The following is a 27,059-nucleotide window of genomic DNA, read 5'->3' on the forward strand; positions in this document are numbered from 1 at the left end:
CGCATGAACTAAAATCAGGGCTCTTACAAATGAAAATATGCATAAAAATGCTTAATTATTCCTGATATTGTCACAGTTACATATTTACATAAAATTAGACAATAAGACACAATATACTGTGACCCTCCCGTCACCTGAGAGTGGACAATGGCTATATACTAACAATATGTTTACTTAAAAATCAAACTTTACCTCTGATAAACAGTTTGATGATATTCTCATATCATTAGAGTTTCATGTCCAACAATGTTAGATCCACTTCAAAGAAAATTTCATCAACTCTGGCTAAGAGCAGCTAACAGCAGCAAAGACAGCAGCTGTTACCAACCGAAAAGTTCAGGATATCCTCAACAAAACACCTGAGTATCACTGTGTAACCAGAGAGAAGTGAGCTTCACTGACTCATCGAATGACATTGGAGTCCTTTCACGAAGTTTTAGAGCGTCCTCCGGAGTAAACAGACGTGGACACATTGAAAGCTGAGGTAAATAGTGGACTGACAGCCTGCACTCAGTACAAATGAATGGCACCCAGAGTTGCTTGTCCTACAGTGGCCACCGTAGCTAGGATTATACGCTCTACTTGGGAGGAATAAGAAAACAGAATTCAGTTGACTGCAATCTGCAATTTACTGAGATCTAGTGTTAAGAGATTGAAGACTTTAACTACAGTAAAACTAAGGAAAACAGTGCTTTGAAGCCACGGCACGACTAAAATTAACCACGTTTGACCATGTGCAATAACCTGTCTCTGTCATGTTTCGGCTGTGTGGCAGGCAGGGATTGGACCCAAACGCAAACTCACGGGGACAGAACTTGAACTCAAAAACACAGCTTTATTGCTGGGAAAATAGAACACAAGCAATACAAAACTAAACTGGAAAAAGCTAATTATAATGCATACCAGGAGACACGGGGAGAATCACACACAGCATGAGGGAGAACGCGACACAGAACTGAGGGAGACGCAGACATAAATACACAGAGGGTTAACGAGGGAAGCGGGAGCACACGGGGAACACAGGTGACACTGATAATCATAACAAGACACGGCAGGAGTGAACACCACACTGACGGGAGACGGGCAAAGTAAAACAGGAAGTACAGAGGTTCAGACAGGAGGAGAGAGAGCACGGGGAGAACACAGACATAACAGGCTGGGGAAAACATGGAATAAAACACAAGGAGAGACGAGGGCTCACAAATACACAGAGGGGCACACAGGGGGTAAGAGTCACAAGGGGAAAACACATAAGGAACAACGTAACAGGGCAACCCAAGGAAGCATGGCCTAAATAAGGAACAAAATACAAAAATACATGAAAACTAAGAATACAGGGCCAACATGGCCCAGGGTCATGACAGTCTCGTTGTCTTTGAAATGGTTCCTTCGAAGACAGGGACCAGGTCTTTGTCCGCTCACTTTACGTTAGCATCTTCAAATGGACTTTGGTGCATCAAGAAAGTAGTAACATGGAGACACTCAGTATCAGTATGCTATCTAATTGGGATTGAATGGTGGCCAAGTTGGCAATTACACGCAATGTGTTTGTGATAATATGGCAATTAACTGTGATAAAATGGCAAAATAATAAATGTGTTGCCATCTAGTTATACAGAAATTCCCATTAGCTACTCACATTAAGAAAGAAGCCAGAACATTAAAACTTTAAACCACAAATTTGGAAATCCTTCCATAAAAAGTGATGTAGTTCCTGCAGGATGGCAATTTAGGTCCAAATTCACATAGACACTAGTAGGGCTGTTCGATATAACGATATAAAAACGTCTATCGTTTCATTTTACGCTATCGTTTGTTTCGTGGTGTCGCAAAGTAAACTGTTTACGGCAATATTTTTTTCACCGTTCTGATGGTCACTGTAGTGGCTATATTAATTTCTTAACGTTCTCTCTTTCTCTTATATTTAATATAACCACACTACGGACGGACAAACGCCTGTTTTTATGCGTTGTCGTTAGCAACAACGACGGTAAAACCATCGAGTGTCCGCTTGTTTATTTTCCACATAAGCCTTTCAGAATAAAGCTCAAGATCCTGTTGAAACTTTTCAAAATAAACTGAATCACGTGAAAGAGTATGCAGAGTATTTACGGATGAGAAGCAAAAAAGAGCCGTCAGGTGCTAAAAAGTAAACCTTAGACTCAAACGTTAGAACAGGCTTTTCCCCGCAGCACGCCGTGTAATAAATGCTCACAAAGAAAACGGCGGCCGTTACAACTTATGTCTAAAAATGTATCGTTTCATGCATCGGTTAAAACACTCGACTCCAGCTACGTGACGCCCAGCTGGAAACACTTCACGCAAGTCGAGCTGCCCGAGATTCACAGAATTTACAGAAAATGTAAATTTTTTGTGATTTATATCGTTATCGGGAGGATAGATGTCTTATATCGGGATATGAGATTGTGGTCATGTCGCACAGCCCTAGACACTAGGAAACCTTGCCAAGGTTAAACTCTTGTTATACATTGGAAAATAATCACAATACAACCAATTGATTCAAGTCCAGTATTGCAGAGTTATTTGCAAACCTTCGCCTGTCTATCTATCTGAGTGATTACAGTCAGGTTGAGTTAGGCTCTGAGTGTTTCGAGACAGGTTGCCTCCCACGTGGTGAACAGTCATGTTGCACAAAGATTGAAAGTGGTCACCCAGAGGTTGAGGTTTTTCTGCTTCTAGTTATTGCTACAACTTGTTGCAGTCGATCTCTAACAGCAAAAAATCAACAAAATGTCAATGCAGCCACCGCACAACCACATTTTTCTTCGTGGTCAAGACGTTGCTGTTGTAATTTTACTGTAATGTGGCTGAGCCATTACTTAATTACCTAAATTAGTTAAGCAATAATATGTGAGAATAGTTCATACTTTCTAAAACTGCATCCCTGTGGCCTAATCCCTACATGCAAACATACTGTAGCTAGAGAGTCAATGTGGCAAAGAGAGCTATACATGTAGATTTATCCACCATTTAAATACTCTGTTACTATGTTATGTTAATGCGATAATTTCAAATCATTAATTGGGCAGGAAAGGTGTAGAAGCAGGTGTGTAAGAGAAAAATTATTTCAGTCTGACGGCAGTCTAAAGAGACAGCAGATTGGACAGACAGATGATAGCATATGGATGAAGAAAGATAGAAAACTAATTAAAAAAAGGAGAGTTAGGTTGGGTGTTGGTTCCTCTAGGAGTAATGGTCCCAGGTGTGTGAGATGAGGGGAAACAGGAAGGATGAGGGAAGGCGAAGGAATCTAGGTCCCCATATGCTCTATGAAGTCTGTCTTTCCTTCGCTCTCTTTCATCCCCTTTCATTTCAGGCTTTGCACAGACTCAGTGAGACATGCTGATCTTAGATCGCCTTTATTCCATTTGTGCATCTTCCTCGCCGTTCTGCCTCTCAGCATCTTTGCTAGCTCTTATAGTGCACTGCAGGTTAAGTGAGGTGACAGTGAAATTGAGTGGGTGGTGGTTTGGCGATGGAGTGACTGCGTGGCTGTTTGCATATGTTTTTGTGTGGATTTCAGTAAGCTTTGATGATTTGTCCTCGCAGTCTAAGGTGTGTTTGGTGAGGATTCTATTCGCTGTTCTCTTTGTGGATATGGATTTCAGCATTTGTTTCTCACATTCTCTTGTTTTTTCTCTATTTAACTTGTCTGGTTGCTGAGCTGGTTCTTTGCAGGTTTCTACTTTGTTGCACAGATTTGCGTGTACGGCGCAAGGCCACGTATCCCCACCGGTGTTTCCTTCCTTGACCACAGCGCAGAAACATGCCACGGATTGAAATGACAAGTCGTCTAAAAATAGCCACTAAACTCACTCACCCTTCCCTTAAAGCAGCCCCACTCTGGCCGGATGATCACCTCCCCAATCACTGATCTCTCCACCCTAGCATGAAATGCAGGCTGCTCCCACTGTACATTCCACCCAGAGGAATGAGCCAACTCCCTTGTAAATTAGAGAGAGGGGGATTGTCATTGTTTTCTGCCAAACAAAGGCAGCAAGCAAACCAGAGCAGAACAGCTTCTAACCACTGGTTAGTTTGGCTTAGCAGCCAAGGGGGGCAGCTGCTGCGTCACAAGGTTGGAGTGCCTCAAGGATTCGTCGCAGGGCCCCTTATCGCTTTCTTTTTTTTTTCTTTTTCCTGCCATCTCAATTCTCTATTATTGTGGGCATGTAAGTGTGCCCATGTGCAGGCCCTCAGGCTGTTGTCAGGCAGATCATGGGAAATGTCGGGAGCTAGCCTGGCTGTGTGCATTTACCTACGTATCTCTGTTCCCTAAAGAAGAAAAAGAAAGAAAGCAGAAGGAAAGAAGTGAGACTAGGGAATCAGGAGCAGGCTTACAACAGAGGAATGGAGTGAATTCCTTGACGTGTATAAAACATGTCCGTAGGGGGAATTACAAGCACAGCAAGATTCACAGACTTCCAACTTCTTAAAACAACACTCGCTGTCCCACACCCCCAACCCCCTCCTTCGCCATTCTCAGCCTGCACTCCACTACCACCCCCTCCACCCCCTGCTCCTTGCCCCTGGAGTAGTTAAAGGCAAGGGATAATCTGTGGAGGAATTCCAAAAGGCAGGAATCCAGGGATTATCCAAAGGAAGAAAATGGTAGATGATGGAATTATTTAGGGTTTACCTGAAATCATTGCTCGGGTTTTGTGCTTTTGAGATGGAAATTGGTAAAGGCTTGACTGATTTTTATTTTGAAAATTAAATGCATTTAGAGCTTTGGCTGTGTTAAAGTCAACGTTTGTGGGGTTTTAAGAGTTTCCTAATGCAGACAGTAGGCGGATTAATTTAAGGAGAGTTAAAATCATTGTTTGTTGCTGCTGGATTTTTTTTAAACACTAATGATAGAGGTAATAAAACTGTGGGACATTCTTACTAGTTTCATTGTTTTTTTTAAAAACAACTTTCTTCCAACTTATTTAAGTCTCCAGGTTACCTAGTCTGACACATTATTAGTATTAAATAGTTGCACAATATAAATAATCTGATATTCTGTGTGGGCTCGTTTTCTTCTGTTGCTCCATTTTTCTCTGAGCCACCAGTGGACTGGCAGCAAACACAAAGGAATTGTGGGAATTGTTATTGAATTTAAGGCTAATTGCACTGATATGATAACAATTTGGTTTTGACGTACCATGGCTTCACAAAATAACACACTGTTTTCAAAGCCGTCACGCGAGTGCTATTTATGCAAAATAATTTATCGCACATACAGTTTTTTTTCATTGCATGTCGCTGTAGAGCTCTACAGGACCAATTGAATTAACTGAGAAGTGTTTTAATAAACTGGAAATTGTATAATGAGTTAGTTTTTGACGTGCTAGTCCTACCATGGCAAATTTGTTGCCTTCACCCTTTATTTCAGTGCAGATCTTTGGGGTTTGGAAACTGTGGAAAGTGAAACTCAGGCTGTATCTGTTCAAAGCTCTCTGTGGTGCAGTGAAATAACTTATGCTTTCTATTACTTTATTTGACCTCCAGAATTTGGCAGAGAAAAATCGTCCTTGTGTTCCTTATGTGGCTACGGTAAATATAGGCTGGCAGCAGAATAGTGTTGTGTTACATTATCTGTGTATGGCTGTTATTGTAAACAGGCTACATCTTTGGGGCTTAGCTCCTCCTGTCCTACTTAGCTGGTCGATAAACAGGCTTTAGCTTTAATTATGTGATGTCTGATATTGCACGTTCTTACATCATGCTGGTGTCTTGTTTATGTGTTTTGTCTGGCCCTGTGTTATTTTGTGCATGTGCGTGTTTGTCCATCACTATTTCTCCGAGCCTCTGCCTGTGCATGCAGTTTGAATATCTGAGGATATAATAACCGTGGGTGTATGTCTGGCAAGTGTAATTGCTGCCACTCTGCACGGCTGGTCAATAGACTAGTACTGTGTGTGTGTGTGTGTGCGTGTGTGTTTTCATATTTACATGGAGAATTACATCAGATCCTTTTTTTAAATATCTAAATGTCAGTACATATTTTCTGCTATAGTTTCATCTATGTAGTTTTAGTTGAGACATATGATTGTGTGTATGTGTTTTCGTTAATATACATTCAGCACCAACTTTAGGTACAGCGGTAAAATATTATCCACTCATTTCAATTCATTTCAGTTTTATTTATATAGCATCAAATCTCAATAAAAGTCACGTCAGGCAGTTAAAGTAAAGTAAAGACCTAAAATTATATAGAAAAGAACCCACAACAGTCCCATCCCAAGACCCCATGTGAGGAGGCAGTTGGCGACAGTGGGAAGGAAAAACTCCCTTTTAATAGGAAGAAACCTCCTGCTGATGCAGTTCTGTACACTGACACTAGTTACTTTAACGGTAAACAAAATTTGATCACCTTTTTGACAAAATCAACTGAAAATTAGATTTGAAAAGCTTCATAAAGGTGAGTCAGTTGCATTAGATTTGACAGGCATGGCTAATAAAATGTGTTTTTCTCGCACTACTGAAGTATGTTTGAGTGTTACATTTGTTGCATTGTGTTCAATGGCATTATAACAGGCAAATAAATTAATCAGCTTGGAGTTCAATATTTTTTTAGTTAAAAATACTATAAAACTTTAGAAGTCTCTGCCAGGATTATTTCAGGAATATGACAGAAAAAAAAGTCAAGGAAACAGCGTCTGTGATTGGCCAATCTCCCAATCAAAGTCTTCTTCATTAATTCAAACTGATCCGACTTTCCTTTGGAGGATTATCTGATGATGAGTCAACCCGCCATTTTCAGTTTAAGAGTTTACACTTTCAAAGCCGAGGCTGTGATCAGGTGCATGGGTTTTGGGGGACAGGAATGTAACTTCACTCTAAGATGCTGAGGTTTCTGGGAGAGAGCATTCAACACAAACAACCTTGACTGCAACACGTGCCAGCACGCTTCATGAAAATAGTATTTTCATTTCTTTGTCCACCACCTGCCCCGGTTTCCAACTTCCTTGACAATTTGGCCGCTTCCCAGAAGTGTGAAAGTGTGCTCTTCTGACACAGTGGAGGAGAACCAGGATGTATCACAGAGATAAAAGTTCAAGGGGATAGAGCGATACTTCTCCTGAATAATCTGCTCAAAGCAGGAATTGGGTGGGGTGGGGTCAGGGGGTAAAATATATACAAACGCCTGCCGTTTTGATGCAAAATATTAAGATAAGTGCAAAGTTCAGTATCTACTTACTTTATGTCAAATGGGTGTAACGTGCAGTGGAAGTGTTGGTCTGTGTGAAGTGGCTTTTTACTTTTTCTATTGGCCAGTGCTGCTGTGGAAATGTGTGAATTATTTGTAATCTCTGTGGTATGCTTGCTTTTCAGGTACAGGCATTTGGCCACCCACTTAGTCCATACACATCCAGAGTGTTCTCAACAGTGGCAGGTAAGATGAACAAGCTTATCCGTGTGTGTGTGTGTGTGTGTATTTTTACTCTAATAGATTATCGATGCACTGCTGGGTTGGTTGGCTGCAGCAGACAGTGGAAATGGGCCTGGCCTCCCCTGAGGAAACGAGATATCTCACACAGGCACACTACACACAGTAGCTACAGACACAGGCACAGTGTGACTTGCGAGGAAAAAAAAAGCTCTCACGCGCAAGACTTTAAAGCACATTTTGCACACTCACACACACTTACGAACAATTAGACACACCACACACCTGCTGGGTTTTCAGATGAAGCTGAGCTCCATACTGGCTCTAACCGAAGATGAAAGGGGGAGAAGAAGAAAGACAGGCAGGAGAGGAGGGACTAGAGAGAGGGATGGGAAGGTTGAGGAGAAGAGAGGAGGCGGGTAGGGAGCTATAAGACAAAGACAGAAAGCAGATAAAGCAGGAAGAGGAGGGGCATGGATGAAGAGTGATGGCCAACTCTTCCACCTCTCCTCCCTTCTTCCGTCTCACTCTCCTTTGTGAACAGATGGATAGAGGTATCAGATTGTAATGAGAGCCAAAACAGGAAAAAAGGGATAGAAAGACACATATGTACGCTACACACACACACATGACTGAACACAACACTTTTAACTATGCTGACAGATGCAGTACTTTCCATCCCATGTAGTTTACTGGCTCTACGTTGTCCACAGCCATAATATTTACATGCATTCAGGTCAGATGGGTTCTACAATACAGTGAGTTCACTGTATACAAAAATGTTACAAATCTGAGCAGTGCCTAGTGATGATGTTTCTCCTAGGTAGACACACAGGGAAGAAGCTAGAGGCTCCAGGCGTGTGATGCATCAGACGAACAGAGGAAAGAAAGAGATGAGGCGAGATGAGCCCTGTACATTTTTACATGCAGAGTTATGAGGGTATGGTGAAGAATCCAAAAGTCGCAGTGTCAGTGAGTTCAACAGCAGGATGTGTTGAGTTCTTCGCGTATCACGGCATACTTCCTCTCTGAGTTGATGGACATTAATAATATTAGTACTGTAACATAACTGTGGCGCGGCTGTGGCTCGGAGGGTAGCATCTACTCACCGCGTGGTTAGCGGGTCGATCCCTTACTGCTTCATCTCAAAGTGTCCTCGGACAAGATGCTGAACCCGATGCACTCATCAGCGTGAGTGTTGGATAGAAAGATTTTGGATAGATTGGGTGATTAGTGTAGAAAACCACTATATAAGAACTCAAACATGACTTAGTTTTGACAGCAGAGGTTGGGAGTCCAGCAATTTATACGCCAAGCAACTTTAGGAATGCTGCTTTATTCAATATTAACACACATTTAAGGGGAACACTAGTGGTCTTTAATCACTTCAGTTAACAGTTTAAACATTAACAATCCTACGAGTCTTTGTGCTGTCAGGTGCAAAACTGTACTCCGTCTCCAACTATGTTTATATCTAACTGTCAATTTAAGGTTTGCAAACTTTTAAACATTCAAACGAAGTGAACTCTCAATAGGATGTTTTCCATCAGTTTTTTGGAAATTGCTGTCGAAGTTGAGCATCCACTAAAAAGCTGGGAAGTGTCTTTCGGCAGCCGATTGGGGTTAGGTTTCCTTGGACATCTTTAGAGGATTCTTCACTGCTCCCAAGCTTTTCCATAACTTTTTTGAAAGAAGTGCCAAAAATGGCCTTTAAAAGCACTTACCGACGGCCTTGCCGAGAGCTGGATTTGAAGATTAATGTCTCTCTCATGTGTGTCGGGTAAATGGCCGCAGGCAGCAGCTGCTTAGCTTAGCACAAAGCCTGTAAACAGACATCCTGAAGCCTTGTCATCGCTGTGCTTTTGGATGTCATCCAGTTTAGTTTTCAGGAAGCTACTGTTACAGGGAAAGGAAAAGTGTGGCACATAACCCTTTGGAAAACCACAACTTGTCAGTTGCACTCTTCTTCTGATCTAACTCTTGGCAAGGAAGCAGGTCTTTCTTAAAGAGCAGTATTGTATTCGTACAGAAAGAGACATGCGTCTTCGCAGAGAAGGGTCGTTTTAGCTCTGTGTGTGTGTGTGAGTGTTGACGCTTATTGTGGTGCCTTTGCATCTACTCACAGGGTAAATCAGTTACTTTTCTTAGTGACTGCTAAACGCACTGGTAATCCTTCCAGTTGAACTTGTTGTGGCAAAGAATCAACAGCAGAAGAAGAGTGCAACACATTTCAGGGAAACAAAGAGGGAGGGGGTGCAGGGAGAGGCAAAGCCTAAACTAGTATTAAATGAACACAGCTGTGCCTCGTTAAACATTAATTGGCAATTAATCAGACCCCCCCCCCCCTTCCCCAGTTGATTATATCTTTATATCTTTAAAAAAAAAAGGGAGCGAGAGAGAGAATAAAGTAAATTATTCACCAGCATCAGGAAAATCTGTTCCATCACAACCTCTCCGTCTCCCTCCCTGCTTCTTCTCTCCTCCATCTTCTTGCCCGTCTCCTCCCTCTCTGTGCTTCTTTCATTTCATTAATATAGTTTTATGCCTTTATCTGCGCTTCCTTCCCCTCATCCGTCTATAGTTCATCCAAAGATGGAAAACGAGGGAGTGAAAGAGAGATGTCATAGAACGGAGGAAGTGCCAGAGGGGGCGAAGGATGGAAGACGGGGAGGAAGGAGAGGCCCCCGGATGAAGGATTACAACAGGGAGAGCGGGACTGTTAGTTAACTGCGTGTGCGGATACATCCTCACTTGTTGATTTCTTGGTCTTGAGGTTATAAAACCTTGCCGAGTGAATAGAGTAGCCATAGCATAGCCAACATCTGGCAGCAGTGAACAGACGCAGCAGAGTTTTAGCTGATTACATTGTAGCTCCTCCCCCTTCCGCTGTGTTGATACAGCTAGAGCCAGAATTTGCTGTCCTGACTTAGAAATTTTACTTCTGTTATTCATCTGACAGCAAAGAAAACATGCATGCTGGTTATTTTACAGTAGCCATTGATGGCTTCTGTCCTTTAATCTGCCGCTTCTGAATGTTTCAGCTTCATGTCCGAATGCACACCCTGCTCACTTTCATGTATTCCCGCGTGGTCCGACCCAGTAACTTTAACCCAGCACATGATGGATGATGTTACAGTGACGACCAGGAGACTCATGTCTCTACTGTGTGACCTCTTAAAGACACGGTTTAGGAAGGCAACACGTGCATTTGTGCATGGAGGAAGATAGTGTTAACTTTATTGATTATTTACAGCAGGGGTGTCAAACATAAGGCTCGGGGGCCAGATTCGGCCCAGCAAAGACTCCAAACTGGCCCACTGGACGGCTTTGGAAAATGCGATTGATGGCCTAAATTTTGGACTTTGGACTGTTTTCATGTTTTGACCCAAAGCCCAAAGAGTTGCGCTGAGATATTTCTCTCATTTCCTTTTACTTACCACAATAGAAAAACTGTGCAAAGACTGAAATTTGCACTGTAAAGGTATAGTTGCACATCTTCACTCTGACAGGGGAATTGGTCCAGGTGACTAAAGATCAAAGTGGGTCATAGGTCTGATTTTGGTGATTTATAGTAAACAGAAACAGGACTCTGACAGTTGAGCTGTTTTTTAAAACCTGCAGTTCCATGATTACTGTTACTAAACTAAAGTGTGTGAATGCATTCCTGTAATTACATATCGCATGTGGCCAAGTAAGTTTGTGGACAGAACAACATCAATTCATCAAACTGACGAGGCGTCCGTGCCTGAAAAGTGCGAAACTTCTGACCCCTAACCTGCATGAGTCAGGAAGGACAGGTTTTGAGATGCTGAATCGACAAAAACTTGAAACACGAAACCAGCCGGTGTTTGATATTCATCCACTTTGGAGACAGAAAAAAGAAAAAGCTGAAATTTTGGTCTGAGGCAGAGAGAAAACGTGTATTTTTAAATGCTCCCAGGCAGATGTACTCTCAGAGCAACCTGCGAACGATGTTGAGGTTCATATGCAGCATATGTGGCTGCAGGCACTTTCTGTTCCTACTGTAAAGTGTTTGAAGGCGAATTGTGCGCACCGTGTGCGTGCAGTAAACCCAGTCTGTCCTGCAGATCCAGTGCTTCAGGCTGTTCTGCCCAGTGCTACAAGCTTATATAACAGTACTGATTACAGCAGCAAGAATAACCTGCCTTACACTCACTGACACACTTTTTTTTCCCCGCCTCCCCTCGATCTGTCGCTATCTCCTCATCCCAGCTCACACTTGTTTCCTCTCTCCCACAACTAGGCTATTTCCATCTCACTCAATTAAATGATCTCTCAAACATGCTCTCTCTGTTTCCCTCTGTGTCTTTTCATTATCTGACGCTGCTTCCTTTCTCTTTGCTCTCTTTATTGGTGTCACTTTGGCTACATCCCAAAATTCACGGCTATTATTCACCCTTTCTCCACTCATACCTCTATATCTCGCTTCTTTGCAGTCTTCTCTAACGGTTGCCGTCTATCTGCCATCAGAATCTCAGTCTCTTTCTCTCGCGCTTTCACTCCGTCTGGGCTTCGGCTCAATAATTACAAATCCTATGAATATTGGCTAGAGGCCAAATCAGCACAGCAATCAATACAGTGAGAGAATTATGTAACGTGGCACCCAACTGACTGGTCGTCTCTCCTTGTTCCTTGCTCGGTAGTTTCCTCTTTTGCTCCCTATCCTCTGCCATTGTCTCACCTTGTTTACTTCCCTTTATTTGCTTTTGCCCTCATTCAACCAACTGCATTGTCAGTCGTATTTATCAGCAGGTTCAGTTTTAGGCTGAAAGCTGCACTGGTGTGCAGGCTTACGCTGTTGTCACATCTGAATAACTGCCAAGAATCAAAGTCTAAATATGATTTTTTAAAATATAATTAGATCTTTAACCTGGTGGGTGTGTGAGATGGAAAATAAAGTTTTTAGAAACAACACAAGGGGACGCACTCTGGAGTTTAGTCTGTGTAAAGGCTCATTTGTTTGTGATCACTGCCTAATTACAGTGTAGCTTGAAGCCAGGGAGAGCATTAGAAGTGAGGCATGGGCAGGTAGAAACTACACTAAGCAGTCTGTCAATTGTCCTGCTTGCTAGGGTAAAACTGTAAAAGTGCTTGTGCGCCTTCAAGTCGACTCCCAGGTTTTCTGGTTAAATAGACTCCCAACAACAGTTTATCTACTTGATCAAATGAATTATCTCACATCTTTGTTTGACTTCCTCATTGGGCTGTTGCCAAGCTCCTTTGCTTAGCCATTGAGAGTAGAACTGCAGCAGACTGCAGATGTGCCTGCACTCGGTTATTCTGGGAAGCGTGCAGTTTGACTCCTCTGTGAGCTAGTTGCCTACACCAGATCCCTTTTGTATTAGAGCGCTATTTATGTATCTCGTATAAAAGCGTTCACTCGTCTAACTGCACATACTTGCGTGACGTCCCATTCCTAATCCATAGGGTTTATTATGATGTTGGCACGCCCTTTGCTATATAAGCTTCAAATCTTCTAAATGGTAAATGGCCTGTATTTGTATAGCGCTTTTATTAGTCCCGCCTAGGGACCCCAAAACGCTTTACACACCCAGTCATCCACCCATTCACACACTGGTGATGGCAAGCTACAGTTGTAGCCACAGCTGCCCTGGGGCAGACTGACAGAAGCGAGGCTGCCATATCGCGCCATCGGCCCTTCTGGCCATCACCAGTAGGCGGTAGGTGAAGTGTCTTGCCCAAGGACACAACGACCGAGACTGTCCGAGCCGGGGCTCGAACCGGCAACCTTCCGATTACAAGGCGAACTCCCAACTCTTGAGCTACGAAGGCTTTTACAGGGTTTAGGAGTTTGTTTATAGGAATTTTTGACCGTTCTTCCAGAAACACATTCGTGAGGTCTGACACTGATCTTATAATAAGTAGGTCTGGCTCGCAATCTTTGGTTTAATTAATTACAAAGGTGTGCTGTCAGGTTGAGATCAGGACTCTGTGCGGGCCAGTCAAGTTCTTCCACACCAAAACTCTCTCATCCGTGTCTTTATGGACCTTGCGTTATGCACTGGTGTGCAGTCATGTTGGAACAGCAAGGGGCCGTCCCCAAGCTTTTCCCAGAAAGTTGGGAGCATGAAATTGTCCAAAATGACTTGGATAATGAAGTTTAACTATTAAGAGTTCCTTTCACTGGAACTAAGGAGCTGAATCTAAACCCTGAAAAACAACCCCACACAAACTTTACACTTGGCACGGTGCAGTTAAACAAGTACCGTTCACCTGGGAACCGCCAAACGCAGACTCGTATATCGGGTTGCCAGACAGAAAAACGTGATTAATTTCTCCAGAGAATACGCCAACATGCTTTTGTACCACTGGATCCAACACTTTGGGTTGACCTTGGTGATGTAAGGCTTGGATGCAGCTGTTCGTCCGTGGAATCCCATTCCATGAAGCTTTCTACGCACAGTTCTTGACCTAATCTGAAGGTCACATGAAGTTTAGAGGTCTGTAGCGATTGATTCTGCAGAAAGTTGGTAATCTCTGCGGACCACGTGCCTCACCTCACCCAGCCTACCAATTTGGTGTCATTCCACTTTGTTATAATACCACTAACAGCTGATTGTGAAATAGTTAGTAGCGAGGAAATTTTACAAATGTGCACAGGTGGCATCCTATCACAGCGACCCAGTTTTTCACAAATGTTTGCTTTTGATTTTATGCACCTGTGGCCATGAAAGTGATCGGAACACCTGAATTCAATGATTTGGAAGGATGACTGAATACTTTTGGCAACATAGTGTATCTTTGTCTCACGTACTCCTCCGAGGTTACCGAATTATGCCGCTTGCTTTTACGTTTGAACTGACACCTGTAAGTAATGTGTACGAAAACTTGTATAATCATTTGCTTTTCCATCATGCAGATGATGAAGAACCTTTTGTAATGCAAGTAACGACAAAACTGTAACTTTATTGTGATGGAAGTGTTATAGCAGTGCGTTACGTTACTGCATCACAGCCGAGTGCAATGAAACTGAAGTAAAGCGCTACTTTGGTAGCCAGCACTGATCAGAAGACACAATCACCAATAATACATTTTAATTTTCCACTGCAGCTGAAAATATATTAAATATGTATGCATCTACACGCTGTGCATCTATAACAGTGATGCAGCAGCCGTTAAGTTGTCCTGTTCAACTTTGTACTCAAATGCTTGTTATTGGAAAGAGAATATTGAGACAGAAACACTGAGGGCTCGGTGTTTCTGTCTCAATATTCTCTGTTACCTCACTATTCTGGTCATGCAGCGTGGAGCTGTGTGTCATGGTGCCCCTACATTTTTGTTGCGGGTGGGGGGTTGGGGTCTATAGGAGTCAGGCAGTGCAATAGTAGTGCCAATCTTTCCTCCAGTCTGTGCCCTGGTCAGAGAGCAGTGGCTCCATGCTGTACTTTCCATACCGTCACCCTGTAACCGCCAACCCCCCCTCCTGTCTCTCTCTCTGCCGGCTTTCCGACTGTACTTTTTCTCTTTGCTCTGGAATTCCATCTTCCTGCACGTGGACAGCACTTAAAAGGGCATTTTGTGTGTTTATGTGTGTCTAAACGTGAGCTTTAGGAAACAACTCTGTGAGGAAGAGGAAGCATGGAGTATGTATTTTTGTGTGCAACATGTCAGCAAGTGGACACTACTGTCTCTACCCCTGAACTTAGTTTCTGTGCCTGCTGTACATGCAGCACATTTTGTAGCCACTCATTTAATAAAGTGGTCCAAAGCTCTGTGAACAAAGTGTTACTTGTTAGAAAACATTTAAAAGATCATTTTGAATAGCGTTCCTTGTTCATTAGCCAGCCTTGCACGCTCAGTATCAATCTGAAAAGCTCTTCATTAGTTACACAAATGTCTTGTGATGTCCTCAAGATAACAAAAACACTAGCAAAGCAGTGGAAGGAAAGAAAGTAGTGGAAAACATAAAGCCTGACATTCAGTCTCATTGGGGGTCCCATATATATGTGTGTATGTGTGCCTATATATAGGTGTTTTTACTGTTACATGTATCAGTAAAACGTTGAGCAGATGAGGTTCCAGTTAAACCTGCATATCAAACATACGTAAACAAATTAGCCACACTGTCCAGTCTCAACTTTGTTTAGTAGTTACACACATGAAGACTTATGCTGTGAAGGATCGTTACAGCTTTATGATGTGATCTGATTTGCCTTAACTGTTGGCAAAACCGGAGCAGGTTGCAAGTGAGCCAAGTCTGACCATTTTCTCCATGCTGGATCAGTGACTCAGATTCATTGCGGTTAAAAACTATGAAGAATTAGGCCAAGTCGTCATAAAATGGGAATTATTCTTTAGGTTCAAATTTTGCACAAAAAACACCCCCAAAAGTTTAGAAGGTGGAAATTGATTAATTGAATTCAAAATAAATCCCAAAGTCTGTAAACGCAGGTCGGGTTGTTTCTTAATCTGGACATTATTGTTCGCACTAAGCCTTGTGTTGGTCTCTGTTCCCCACTGCGCAAAGTGACGTCACAGTGACATCTTTAATAAGTCATTTTTGGACGTACAATTTTGGTCCACTGAATGGGTTGCTTTGTAACGCCAGATGACGTCTTTTTTTAGTGTCTACTGAATGTCTAGTGTTGACATGAGTAGGTCCTCCGTCCTTTCATTGTCCAACTTCAACGTATTTTAGACGTCATGCTATAGACGCTGTAGTACCATGCTTCCAGAGAGTGGAGGACATGTTTTCTGTACAGAAACAGTCATGAGTGAAGGAATGCAGGAAGGCAGAGTGATCAGCAGACACCTCCAAGATGGCGCCGGGCTCCTGACGCTAAAACAAAACTGAGCAGCTGCTCGGTGGCTTTGGAGCAGAAATGTTCCCAGTGTCTTACAGGCAGTTTGCAAAATGTGGGCATCGACAAAGACCGTAGAGCAGATAGTCGAGTTCAAACATTCATACTTGCACAACCCGTGCATCGCAACTTCTCTCAGTCCAGCTACCGATCACAGCCAAATTCGCTTTCTCTTACAAAGCTCTTCACAATAAAACACTATACTCGTAAAAATAAACCACTATACTCGTAAAAATAAACCATATATAATGCAAATGCTCTTTTAATCTTGTTAAACACATTGTACGTCTTTTAAAAGGAATTCCAAATGTTTTCTAAATACCTTAACCATTAGTATTTTACATTTTAACATGGATTTCAATGTTTTTATTATCTCAACACATTTTAAGAAATGACTTTTTTAACCTGGTTACAAACAAATAAGCTGATTCGTTGAAATAAATAAACCAATTAAGGAAAAACAGGAAAATGTGAAATAACAAAAAAAACCCCACATGTACTGAATAAAGTAGGCTAACGCATAATAAATCATGTTTGCTTATAAATAATCCTTATTCATATGTATTGTGTTGATAACGACAATGTTGCTATTCATCATATATCTATTATATATATTAAATTATGTAAATTTGATGATGCAAAGTTCAAATGTTGAACGTCAGTCACATTGACGTCCAGGTTGGGTCATGGTCGGACGTCGTATAGATGTCAAGAATTGGCCGAGGACCGATGGACCCAATATAGACACGATCTGCACGTCTATCCGACGTCCAATGTTTAAGTGGGTCATCACCGGCTTCTCACATCTGTTGGTCGTGAAGATTTTTGGTGTCAATCGATTCACATCTGCATGGCAGCAGCATCAGAGTTTTATAAACCACCGCCGGCTTTCTACATCTGTATTGATTATATATTTTTTAATCATTAGTGCGTCTACTGTAGGTCAATGCACGTCTCCATCAGGCTTACATCACATTAATGAAGAAGAGAAATCGAGGTGGAGAGCGAGCACGGAGGCTCCTTCTGCTCTCCAATCCCATCTGCTTGACACAGAGGGAGGGAGGGAGAGAAACAGAGAGAGCGGTGGTAGACGAATGAGAACGAGGCCAGATCAGGCTGAGGGAGGGATGGGGGGTGGGGGGTGAGGGGGGGGTGGAAAGGGGGGAGGTGCTGTTTAGAGAAAGGCAGGGAGTGAAAAAAAAAAAAAAATCAGAGGGAGGCAGGCTGGGGGGTTGGGCTCCGAGCTTGTGCATGTGAGAGAGAGAGAGGGAGAGAGAGAGAGCAAGAGAGAGAGAAAGCAGCCGAATGTGTGTTATATATGTATGTGTGTGCGTGTTTGTGCGCACATGTGTGTGTGTGTGTGCGCTCGCTCTGTTCCTTTCCTTTCTTTGTTTGACTACTGAGTGGGGGAAAAAAGCGAGACAGAATATAGAAAGATAGAGAGAGAGGGTGAGGAAGAGGAACACAGACCGAGGAGAAGAGCAGGATCTAAAAGCAGTGTCACTTTTATTTTATTTAGAGAAGAAGAAGAAGAAGAAAGACAAAGAGGATTTCTGTTTTGGTGTCTTTTTTCCCCCCCTTCAGTTCTTCCTTTGCAGGCTGTAGAATAAGAAATATACATATATATATACACAACAGCAACAACAACACTGCACTGAATGCTTTTGACAACAGTGTCATATTCAGGAGCAGTGAGTGTTTTGTGTGTTGGCTCAGTGCGCGTGTGTGCGCTGAGGAGGTGGGGGGAAGCAGCCTGTGCAGTTTAAAGGGAAAATACAAGGCACGCACAAAGCTGGGAGCACAGGCAGGCAAGACAGCAGGAAAGGCGAGGGAAGGGAAGGTAGTGGGAATCTGCTGAGCTGGCTGACGCTCTAACCGACAAGCTGCTTTTGGAATTTTTTTATTTTTTTATTTTTTTTTTATTTTTACACCACCGATCCAGCCCTGGGTCTCCCCTCTGTGCTCGGCCTGGACCCGGCCACGGTAAGGCGAGCTTCCTATCCGCAAACCTCTCAGCTGTTTGACCACTGCCGCTCTGCAGACAAAAGCAGGAGAAAGTTGCTCTGTGTGTGCGTTTGTGTGTGTGCAGATGGAGAGGAGCTAAAGCTAAAGGCTGAAGCTAAGGCTGAAAGGCGTGAGGAATACAGCACAAAGGGAGCTTGTGTGCTCCAGCTGGGGCCGTGTGTGTGTGTGTGTGTGTGTACGCTTTTGTGGACGGCCGTGAGTGTTTATGTCTCGCGGTGTACCCAAACTTTTGCATGTAAGGGATGCCCCCAAAATAGACAAGCACTGAACAACTAAGCCCCCTCCTTTTTCTTTTCTCTCTCTCTTTTTTGAATTAGGATTTGTGCTGCTCTGGCTGATTGTGTGTAGAGTTAAGGCTTCTGTCATAATAGCCATCATATGGCAGTTCTTGGTGCTTTTCATGCAAGCAAATATTCTGAAATCAAACTATTGCTGGGAAGCAGAAGAAACCCAGTAAGAAGACTGTTAAAGCTCCCAGCATGCTGGTTTTTAAACCAGCGGTTCGGTTCACAGCAGGGTGATCTAAATGCTCCAGGAGGATGTGCAGCCAGCTGGCTCACAAAAAAACACAAAAGTAGGGTTTTGGTTTTTTTTACTTGTGTCTTTTTAAAAAAAATCTTCTTCATCCTTCCTCCTCTCCTCTCTTGAGTTTCTTTTCTCCTTCTTTCCTCTTTCCTCTTCACTCCATGCTGATTTAAATGCCAGCTTTGCACAAAGGCTTTCTCTATTTCTTGCACATTCTTCTGCTTTTTTTCAGTGCTTTCCTTTTTCTTGCACTTTCTGACTTCATCTCTCTGTCATGATATTGGCAGGTGACTGTGCTGGAACATGGATCTTGTGACTTTACCGCTCAGGCACCGGTGAATGCCTGTCTCTTCTGCACACGCAGATGCCGACTCCCATTATTAGTTTTTCAACACACACAGCTCACTAATACAAAGTGTGCGCTGTCCTGTCAAGTGTGTTGTGGTCTGGTCGTGGTGGTGGGGCGTTTGGTCTGCTCTGGTCTTGTGGTTAGCACTTGCTTTTTAAAATGAGTGTGTGTTTGTGTGTGCGTGTTTATGTGCACGCTCCTCAGTGTAAGCGTGTGAGAAACTCAACACTTGCGCCGGCGTCTGCCTGGAGCTAATATTGGTGTCACTATGTGACTTTGTGTGCATTTGTGTGAGTGTGTATTGGCGTGTCGGTCCCTGTCCTAATTAAGTCCTTGCCCCCCTGCGTTCAAACCAATACAAACATTCCTAGAATAAAAGCCTGACTAGAAAGACATCTCACGCGTCCCACTGTAAACTGATCCCTCCAGTTCTCCCACTCACACACGTGAGCGTCCGGGTCTGCACATGCGCACACACACATTTCCACACACAAGGCAAAAAAAAAAATCTCTGTTACTATTTTATTTGCTGCCCCCACCCTTCCTGTTTTCCCTGGGGAATTTCCTCCTTTCTCTCTCTTTTTTTCATTAGTCCATTACCAGTGGAAGTAGAACATCTTCTGCTCTGACATTTCTTTCCTTTTATCTTTTGTTTCCTTTTCCTACATTTTATTCATTTTTTTTTTTATATCCACCACTTCCTGTCCAGCTGTCATTATCCTGTAGTGGCGTGCCAGGCATGGTTCAGCCAGGGACGCCTGCTGTGGACTGGGATACATCATAGCTGCACGCTCTCTATCCCACATAGCCTTGCCCAATTAGGAAATATTGTATACAGGACGCAGCCAGTACTAATGCTGCGCTAATCTGTTTATACTGTGCTGCTGGTTCCCATAGAGAGAACAGAGTATGCTGTATTAGCAGAGATAGATCTGACATTAGAGCTGGGCAGAACTGATTAAGATAAGGCAGGTCACAGAGTTGAGTTGCTGCGTGTTAGGTTTCAGGTGTTATATTAGAACAAAGACATTAAATAATGGAATGTGAGCAGTGAAGGAGCAGAAAGGAAAAGCAATGAATTTGAGTTGGTTCTTTTGCATTCTTGCATTTTAAAACAGCTCATATTTTTCATCATACGAAACCAAATACTACTTTCCAGGAAAACCTAATAGAAAGTTAACATAGGTTTAAAACAATAAATGTAGTGTGCACCACAGGTACAGGGCTTTTAAATAAAGCATAGTGATGTCCCCACACAGATTCCTTACAGTTTACCTTCATGACGGCTGCAGTTGTATTTTTTTGCCCTGCAGGAACAGTTTTGCATAGTCATTAGTCGGTGGGAGGGGCTGACCCTGCCCAGCTGCGAGTGGACGTGTGTTTTCCCAATGCAGATAAAATACGGGGATGAGGCCTGTGATGACTGTTGACTCTGGAGCTGTCTGTGTAGCAACAAGCCATTTCCTGCACTGAGAGCCATTAGGACGCCACCCAACTCCCCCCCCCCTCTCGTCTGTCACCCACCATGTTCCTGTGTTCCTCTGCAGATGTGCACATACGTAAACACACATATACACGATGGATGGGGGGGGGGGGGTGCTGTGTTTTTGCGACTGAAATTGTGTGTGTACATGTGCTGCTCTCCTCTTTACCCCCTCCTCAGCCCCAGGGCAGTCCCCCATGGCTGAAGAAAAGGGGTGGGTTGGAGGGGGGTCGGGGGATTGCACATTCATTGGAATGGAGGTTGAGATAGCAGTGGGGAGGAGGTGGGGTGGGTTTTGGGGGGTTGTAAGAGTGATTGAGTGTGTTGCCTGGCGAAGAAAAAAAGGGGGGGGGCAGAAAGAAGAGGGGAAAAGCCCCCTCCCCCCTCGTGTTTAAAGAACTGGAGGGGGAAAGGGGGGAGGAGAAGGAGAAGGAGAGGAGCAGACAGGCAAGATAGGAGATTCAGGGGTGGAGGTGAGGGGAGGACGGGTGGATGGCTGGCGCCGTGGCTGGCTTGCGTTTGCGGAGAGAGGGGCTGGGCTATTAACAGCTCGTGTTCAAGTAATAGTTTGAGACGCTTTGATGTTCATAATTGTCTGTTTGCTCCTGGAGCTGATCCAATGAGCTGACAGCTCAACGCGGTGACGCTTTCGAGTCATCGCTGCAGTTCTGGACAAAACTGAGAAGACAAAAGTGGTTCTGAGCTCATGTGTGCAGAATATAGCGTCAAACAGTGATTAAGCCAAATGCTGGCTTAATCTAGACCGGTTCATTCATATGTTGCTTGGACATTAATTGTAGTTTGTTTAAAAAAAATGATATGTGTGTGATTTGGAAAGAATCAGGCTTTGATGAGCTGTGCGTGTATAGTGGTACCAGCTGTCTTTGTGCTGTTTCCAAAGCAAGGTGCAATTTGGTGTGTTAAATAGTACATGTACCATGAGTGAACTCTACTTTCACAACTGTCATGTGTTCAAAGAGCATTTTTTTATTGATTCGTTTTTTTTTTTTCATTTGTTTTTCGGCTACATGAGCTAGTGCTATGCTTCTTCTTTAATTGCAGTAGTTATATATATTCCAGAGTTTGTTAAAACACAAAGGGATAAGGCTTAGGTGACTAATTCTATTATGCGGGGGTCAAAGGGCTCAAGAAGATTAGCTTTGGCCTTGGTGCTAATGCGTACCACGGTAACTAGCCTGCATAAGATGCCGTTTGATTAGCCGAGTGCGAGACAAAAGGCAGAGAAGCTGGGCAGGTTGAGGGAAGGTTAGGAGCACGTACTCGACTTCTTATTTGCACAGATAGGTTTGGCTCTGAGCTGCAGCCTGTGACGCTCGAGAGAGAGAAACGAATTAGAAAGAGAGAAAAGAAAAGGGGAGCACAGATGAAGAGATGTCTGGGACGGTGAAAGAAAAGTAGCCATGCTGAGACATTGAGAATACACACACACACACACACACACACACACACACACACACACACACACACACACACACACACACACACACACACACAGACAGACCCATTGGCAGGAGTAGTGTGCTGAGTGTGCACATGGTTTCTTTGTGTAGAGGAGAGGGGCCAGGGTTTGTTGATTTTAAGGTAATGACTTCCAGTTGTTTCAGTCAGGAGAGGGCTCTGTCACTACAACTAGAGAAACCCCAAATCCATAAAACACACACAGGCACACAGAGAGCGTGTGAGTGACTGGCACAGGTGTGTGTGCATCTAAAGCACAACTCTTTGGCCCGTGGTTGATTTTATTGCTGCTTTATAAAGGTCAACGGTGGAACTGTGCGTATGTTTACAGCATCTCTTGCATAATGTGCATGGACGGTTGTAGACTGTTAAACTGTGCTAGCTCAGTAATAATGGGCCCTGCACTTCTTTATAGGTCATGATACAATGGGAGGGATCACAGAGAGGCTAAGCAACACCAAAGACTGAGTTTTACAATAAACAGCAGTCAGCTGCTTTTTGTACCAAGTACATCTAATGATAAGGAAGTATTTGTTCCTTCTGCTGTATTGCTTGTATTGATTGTTAGCATCTTATGTGATGACGTTGTGTGCACTCTGAGGCGTATCCTGCTGTTGCACTGTGAATAGCAGCAGCTACTACATGGCTGGAATGTAAACTGCACACACACACAGAAGGAATCTATAATGCAACTGCATAAACACACAAACGCACAGCAGCTGGGCCAGTGCCGCGTGCATTTACTGCACCCTGTAATTGCATGCGACAGAATGCTCTTTGAAGGTTCCTGCTCTCGGGCTGTCCTCTTTGTGTTTTCCCCGTATTTGTTTATCTGCGGCGCTTCGCACCAAGCGATGTAGTCCAGCGCAGCTTCTCATTACGCGTTTGCGTGAATTTGCTTGTATACTCACGTCTGCCTCTCGGCTTTGGGGAACGCATGAGAGCGCGCGTCCTTGGAGCCGCACTCGAGAGCGGTGGCCCAGAGTCAGAAAAAGGGGGTTTGCGTGCAGGATATGTGTTTAACTTCTGCTGCTAATGATGCAAGAACGGAATGCAGTGTTTAGTCCCGCACCGGTTTCGCTGTTTGATTAATGTGTCGAGGTTTGTCATACTACATCAGGTTTTTACTGCATAACGCGCTAACTCAAAGCTTGTATAACCTTAAACGAGCTACTTGTGCATTCAGTGCAAGGAAGAGAGGCACGGGGGTTCCATTACACTCATTATCTCTCTTCATCACATTCGTGAGCGGTGGCTTTGCAGACGGGGTGTTGGTTTTAACTGGTATTTGTAGTACTAGCATCGTGTGACACTTGAATGTCTCTTTCATTACGGGAAGATTTCGCCATAATTGGAGTCTTTAATTGGAATATTACAAGTGTGCGTAAAAATCACGCCTGTAAAACGTGCATGTGCACATGAACAGTAACACCGGTGACCCCACAGTGACCTCGATTGATCCAGCTGATTGAAAGTAATGCATTAACCTGATTATGTCTCTAAGCAGTCAGAGGACCATTATTAGGAGAAGGAAGTTGAAGATCTGTGTGTGTGTGCGACTGGAGGCTCTGGCAGGTATAATTACCTGTTGGTAAGGAAGGCTGAGTTCAGCTTTCTTTTTCTTTCCTATTACCTTCCCTGTCATTCCTCCTTCTATTCTTTTGCTTCTTTTAAATCCTTGCACTACTTTTTCCTCTTCTTCTAATTTATCCTCCTGCAATTTTTTTAAAACAAACTTTGGGTCCAGTTGTTCCCCCGAACAGCCTTTCTCTCACCGCTCTTACTCTCTCTCTCACACATGTGCGGCGTCGCCTGTCTCTTTAACCTAGTTCCACACTGAACCCTGACCTCCTCTCACTTGTGTAACGTCTGTGATAACTGTGCTTTTGTGTGCCCCGCAATGTTTCTCGCTCCACTTCTTCTCAATGCGTGATTCAAAAGTCACAGCTGAGCACGCTGGAGTCACTCTTTTTTGTTTTTCTGGTAAGATTTAGCTTTCGTGTTTGTAACTTCGTTAGCCTCATTCTGCATGTGTGATTGACTTTCTTTGTTTTAACTGTTCTGCAGACTTGTGTGTGAAATCAAAACTGTGGTCTGTCGCTCAGTGTTTATGAGGAGATCTGTGTCTCTGCGTGAGCGTGTCTGGAGGGCAGCGGGTACGCTGTGACCTTTATGGGTCTGTGTGTGTGTGTGTTTGCCCCCAGACTAGTAATATGAGCTGCCTTGAAGTCTGGTCCTTCCTCCTTCCTTGCTCTGTCTGCACCCTCCCTCACCTCCCTCCAATATCTTTTCTGTCCATTCACAGCCTTTTCCCATCTTTCATTAATCCTCCCCTCGCCTTTCCTTCATCTCAACCCTAACCTTGTAAATCTTTAGTAATTTAAAACCCTAAAACCCAATCGTCTACACCCCATCCGCTTGCATTTTGGCAGTTTTCTATCAGTCTCTCACACACACTGTGATCAGATGGCTTTGATTGCAGAGATCAGAGGAGAGAGAAGGAGGTAGCTGTGTGCGCGCGTTTGGACATTATAATTGATTTTCTCTGTTGTTCTCTTTTGTTCGACTGGTGTTAGATGCATGGCAGTAAGCTGCACATTTGCCTGCACTGTACTGCAGCGATACCATATCGTGTGGATTGTCTGCGTGTGGGTTGGGTGGGGCAGGGTGATGGAGGAGGTCATGAGACAGGCTGAGTCTGTCCCACAGGATTTCTATCAGGGATGTATAGAATTACATGCTTCACTGTGTGTGCTTGGGCTTCTCTCTGCATGTTTTTCCTCTCTGTGCCGAAGGTAGCAGAGCTGCAAATAGGAAATAAAAACCTGTGACCTTAAATGCATTCAGATGTATAGAAAATCCTCAGGTCATAAGTTCAAGTGGCTTTGGGAGTTCAGAATCCTTTAATAAGAGATGGCTAACAAATTAAAAACTCCTACACTCATCCGCTGATGGGCATAGGCCGACGTGTAGGTGGTTTTAATATACTGTGCTTCCCTTCTTACGCAGAGTTTGAGGCTAAACAAGTCCTCCACCCTCCCGCTGCCTGCCAAATATTCTCCCACAAATTGTTTCTGTCTGCTCTCTTCAGTTTCGGGCTCAGGCGACTCTTCCAATCAAATTCCTGCTTTTAACGCTTCCTGGGTGCAGCAGTGTGGTGTTTGAGCGGTGGTGTCCACTGCATGTGTCCTGTGCTCTGTGGCCATATGGTAGCTACATTAGCCCACAGTGTAAACACAGCTGGCTGCCTCCTGTGGCTGCTCGGGTGAACAGCAGTCTGCCTGCAGATATGGAAAGCTCTAATAGGAGGATCACATACACAGCTGCTGTATTAATATGGCTATGGGCCACACTTGGATTCATGGCTGTATTTGTGAGGTAGATTAGCGTTGCTATTGCCGCCTGATATCTATTATTGACATTCAGCTAGTCATCAAAAGTCGCTACTCAGGTTTCAGGTTGATGAGTGAAATACTGTGGAGTGTTTTTCCAAATATTCAAAACTGCATGGACTGAAAAATATCTTTAAATTATAAGTCACAGATGGTGGATTCTGTAACTTAGTGCGCTCTATTTCTGGGTTTCTTTTAACAAAGGGTAACATATATATGGCAGTCTGAGTAAGAGGCACAAAGGGAGAGATAAGAAAGGAAAGAGCTGGGGACTGAACACTGCACATCATAAATAAAATGTCAGAAACACTAGTGCATGCTAGCCATTGCTCAGGGTAGCGTGAAATCTGCTCTCGCCCCCTCCTTTCTTATCTTCCCTCACTATCGCACTCCCTCTCTCACTCTTTGTGCATATGTGTGTGCATGTGCGCGGGGTAATTGAGGTGTGTGACCTTGCTGTAGGCCTGGCAGGTGTACGGCAAGGGAAGAGACAAATAAGGGAGGGAGGGGGGGGTGCAGGGTGAAGGGATGGATGGAAAACTGTGCCACTGTGCCTGCCCGCTTGTGCATAAATGCATGTGTTTGGCATATATGTTGTGTAGTGGAAAGAAAAGGCAGTAATTGTGTGTTTGTGTGGGTGGAAACACACATTCTTCAGCTGTAAGGTCCTTTGCATGCGACTTGGAAATGAGTTCATGCGCACGGGTGTGTGGGCGCATGTTATTGTGCAGACGAGACGGCATATATAATTCTCTATAGGTTGCAGTCTGTGCTTTGCATTGAGGTGGCTGCATTTTTTAAGCATCCCTGTCAAATTGGAATATGTCACTATAATTAGTCTAAAATAAGGAGGCAAATGGAGGAGATGATTGACAGCTTTTGTTTTTCAGAATTTATATTACTATCATTAAGACTACATTTCCTATACACCCAGTCGCTTCCTGCCACAAAGATGTGGATGAATGTTGTTTATTCTGACATCCTGTCTCTCCCTGTTGAAAGTGAACACTATGGTTTTTTTTACCATCATTAATACACTTTCCTCTCACTCTCTCACCTGGTGACACACATTATGAAAAATGTCACAGTAATGTTAGTGTTAACCATCCTCATAACACAAACCTAAACATAATTTGATTATTTTAGAGCCTGTTGGTCAAATTTCATATTAATAAAGAAAAGAAATGATTTAAAAAGTTGGCAACTCTGTTTAAAAAAATCCTTTCATGGTTTGTGTTCAGTGCTTTCAGATATGTTCTTCCCTTGTTGTTGGGCAGCGTAAAGGCATGCGCATGTGATGACATGTATGACAGACGGTGCTTTACATTAACATTCACACTTGGAGTCTGACATGTCAGATGACTGGATGGAGTCTTCCTTTCTGACATGCAGCAGACAAGCAGGAAATACTTCCTGTCGGCCACGTTTTCACTCGTGGAAGTGAGTGGAGCGCGCACGACTCGGGACACGCGACAACCACTCACTAGCTGTAAACTATTACCAGCACCGTCGTATCTAAAACAATATTGTGCTAAATAGCTCTCATTCTCATGCGCACCTACGTTGT

The 27,059-nt window shown here is 43.6% G+C and overlaps 2 protein-coding genes across 2 annotated transcripts in view; one reads left to right on the plus strand and one right to left on the minus strand.

Annotated features, from left to right (window-relative positions):
* The window catches only part of LOC120739024 (tenascin-X-like), an 877,833-nt gene that overhangs the window by 714,462 nt on the left and 136,312 nt on the right, over positions 1 to 27,059 (minus strand). The gene's annotated exons all lie outside the window — the stretch shown is intronic.
* Positions 1 to 27,059, plus strand: part of kdm6ba (lysine (K)-specific demethylase 6B, a) — a 103,551-nt gene that overhangs the window by 38,329 nt on the left and 38,163 nt on the right. The window contains exon 4 of the mRNA XM_040040692.1: positions 7,342 to 7,402. The gene's annotated coding sequence lies outside the window, so the exon portion shown is untranslated. The remainder of the gene's footprint in view (positions 1 to 7,341; positions 7,403 to 27,059) is intronic.

This window comes from Simochromis diagramma, unplaced genomic scaffold (genome assembly GCF_900408965.1).
Source record: "Simochromis diagramma unplaced genomic scaffold, fSimDia1.1 OVJJ01000317.1, whole genome shotgun sequence".
Taxonomy (NCBI): Eukaryota; Metazoa; Chordata; class Actinopteri; order Cichliformes; family Cichlidae; genus Simochromis; species Simochromis diagramma.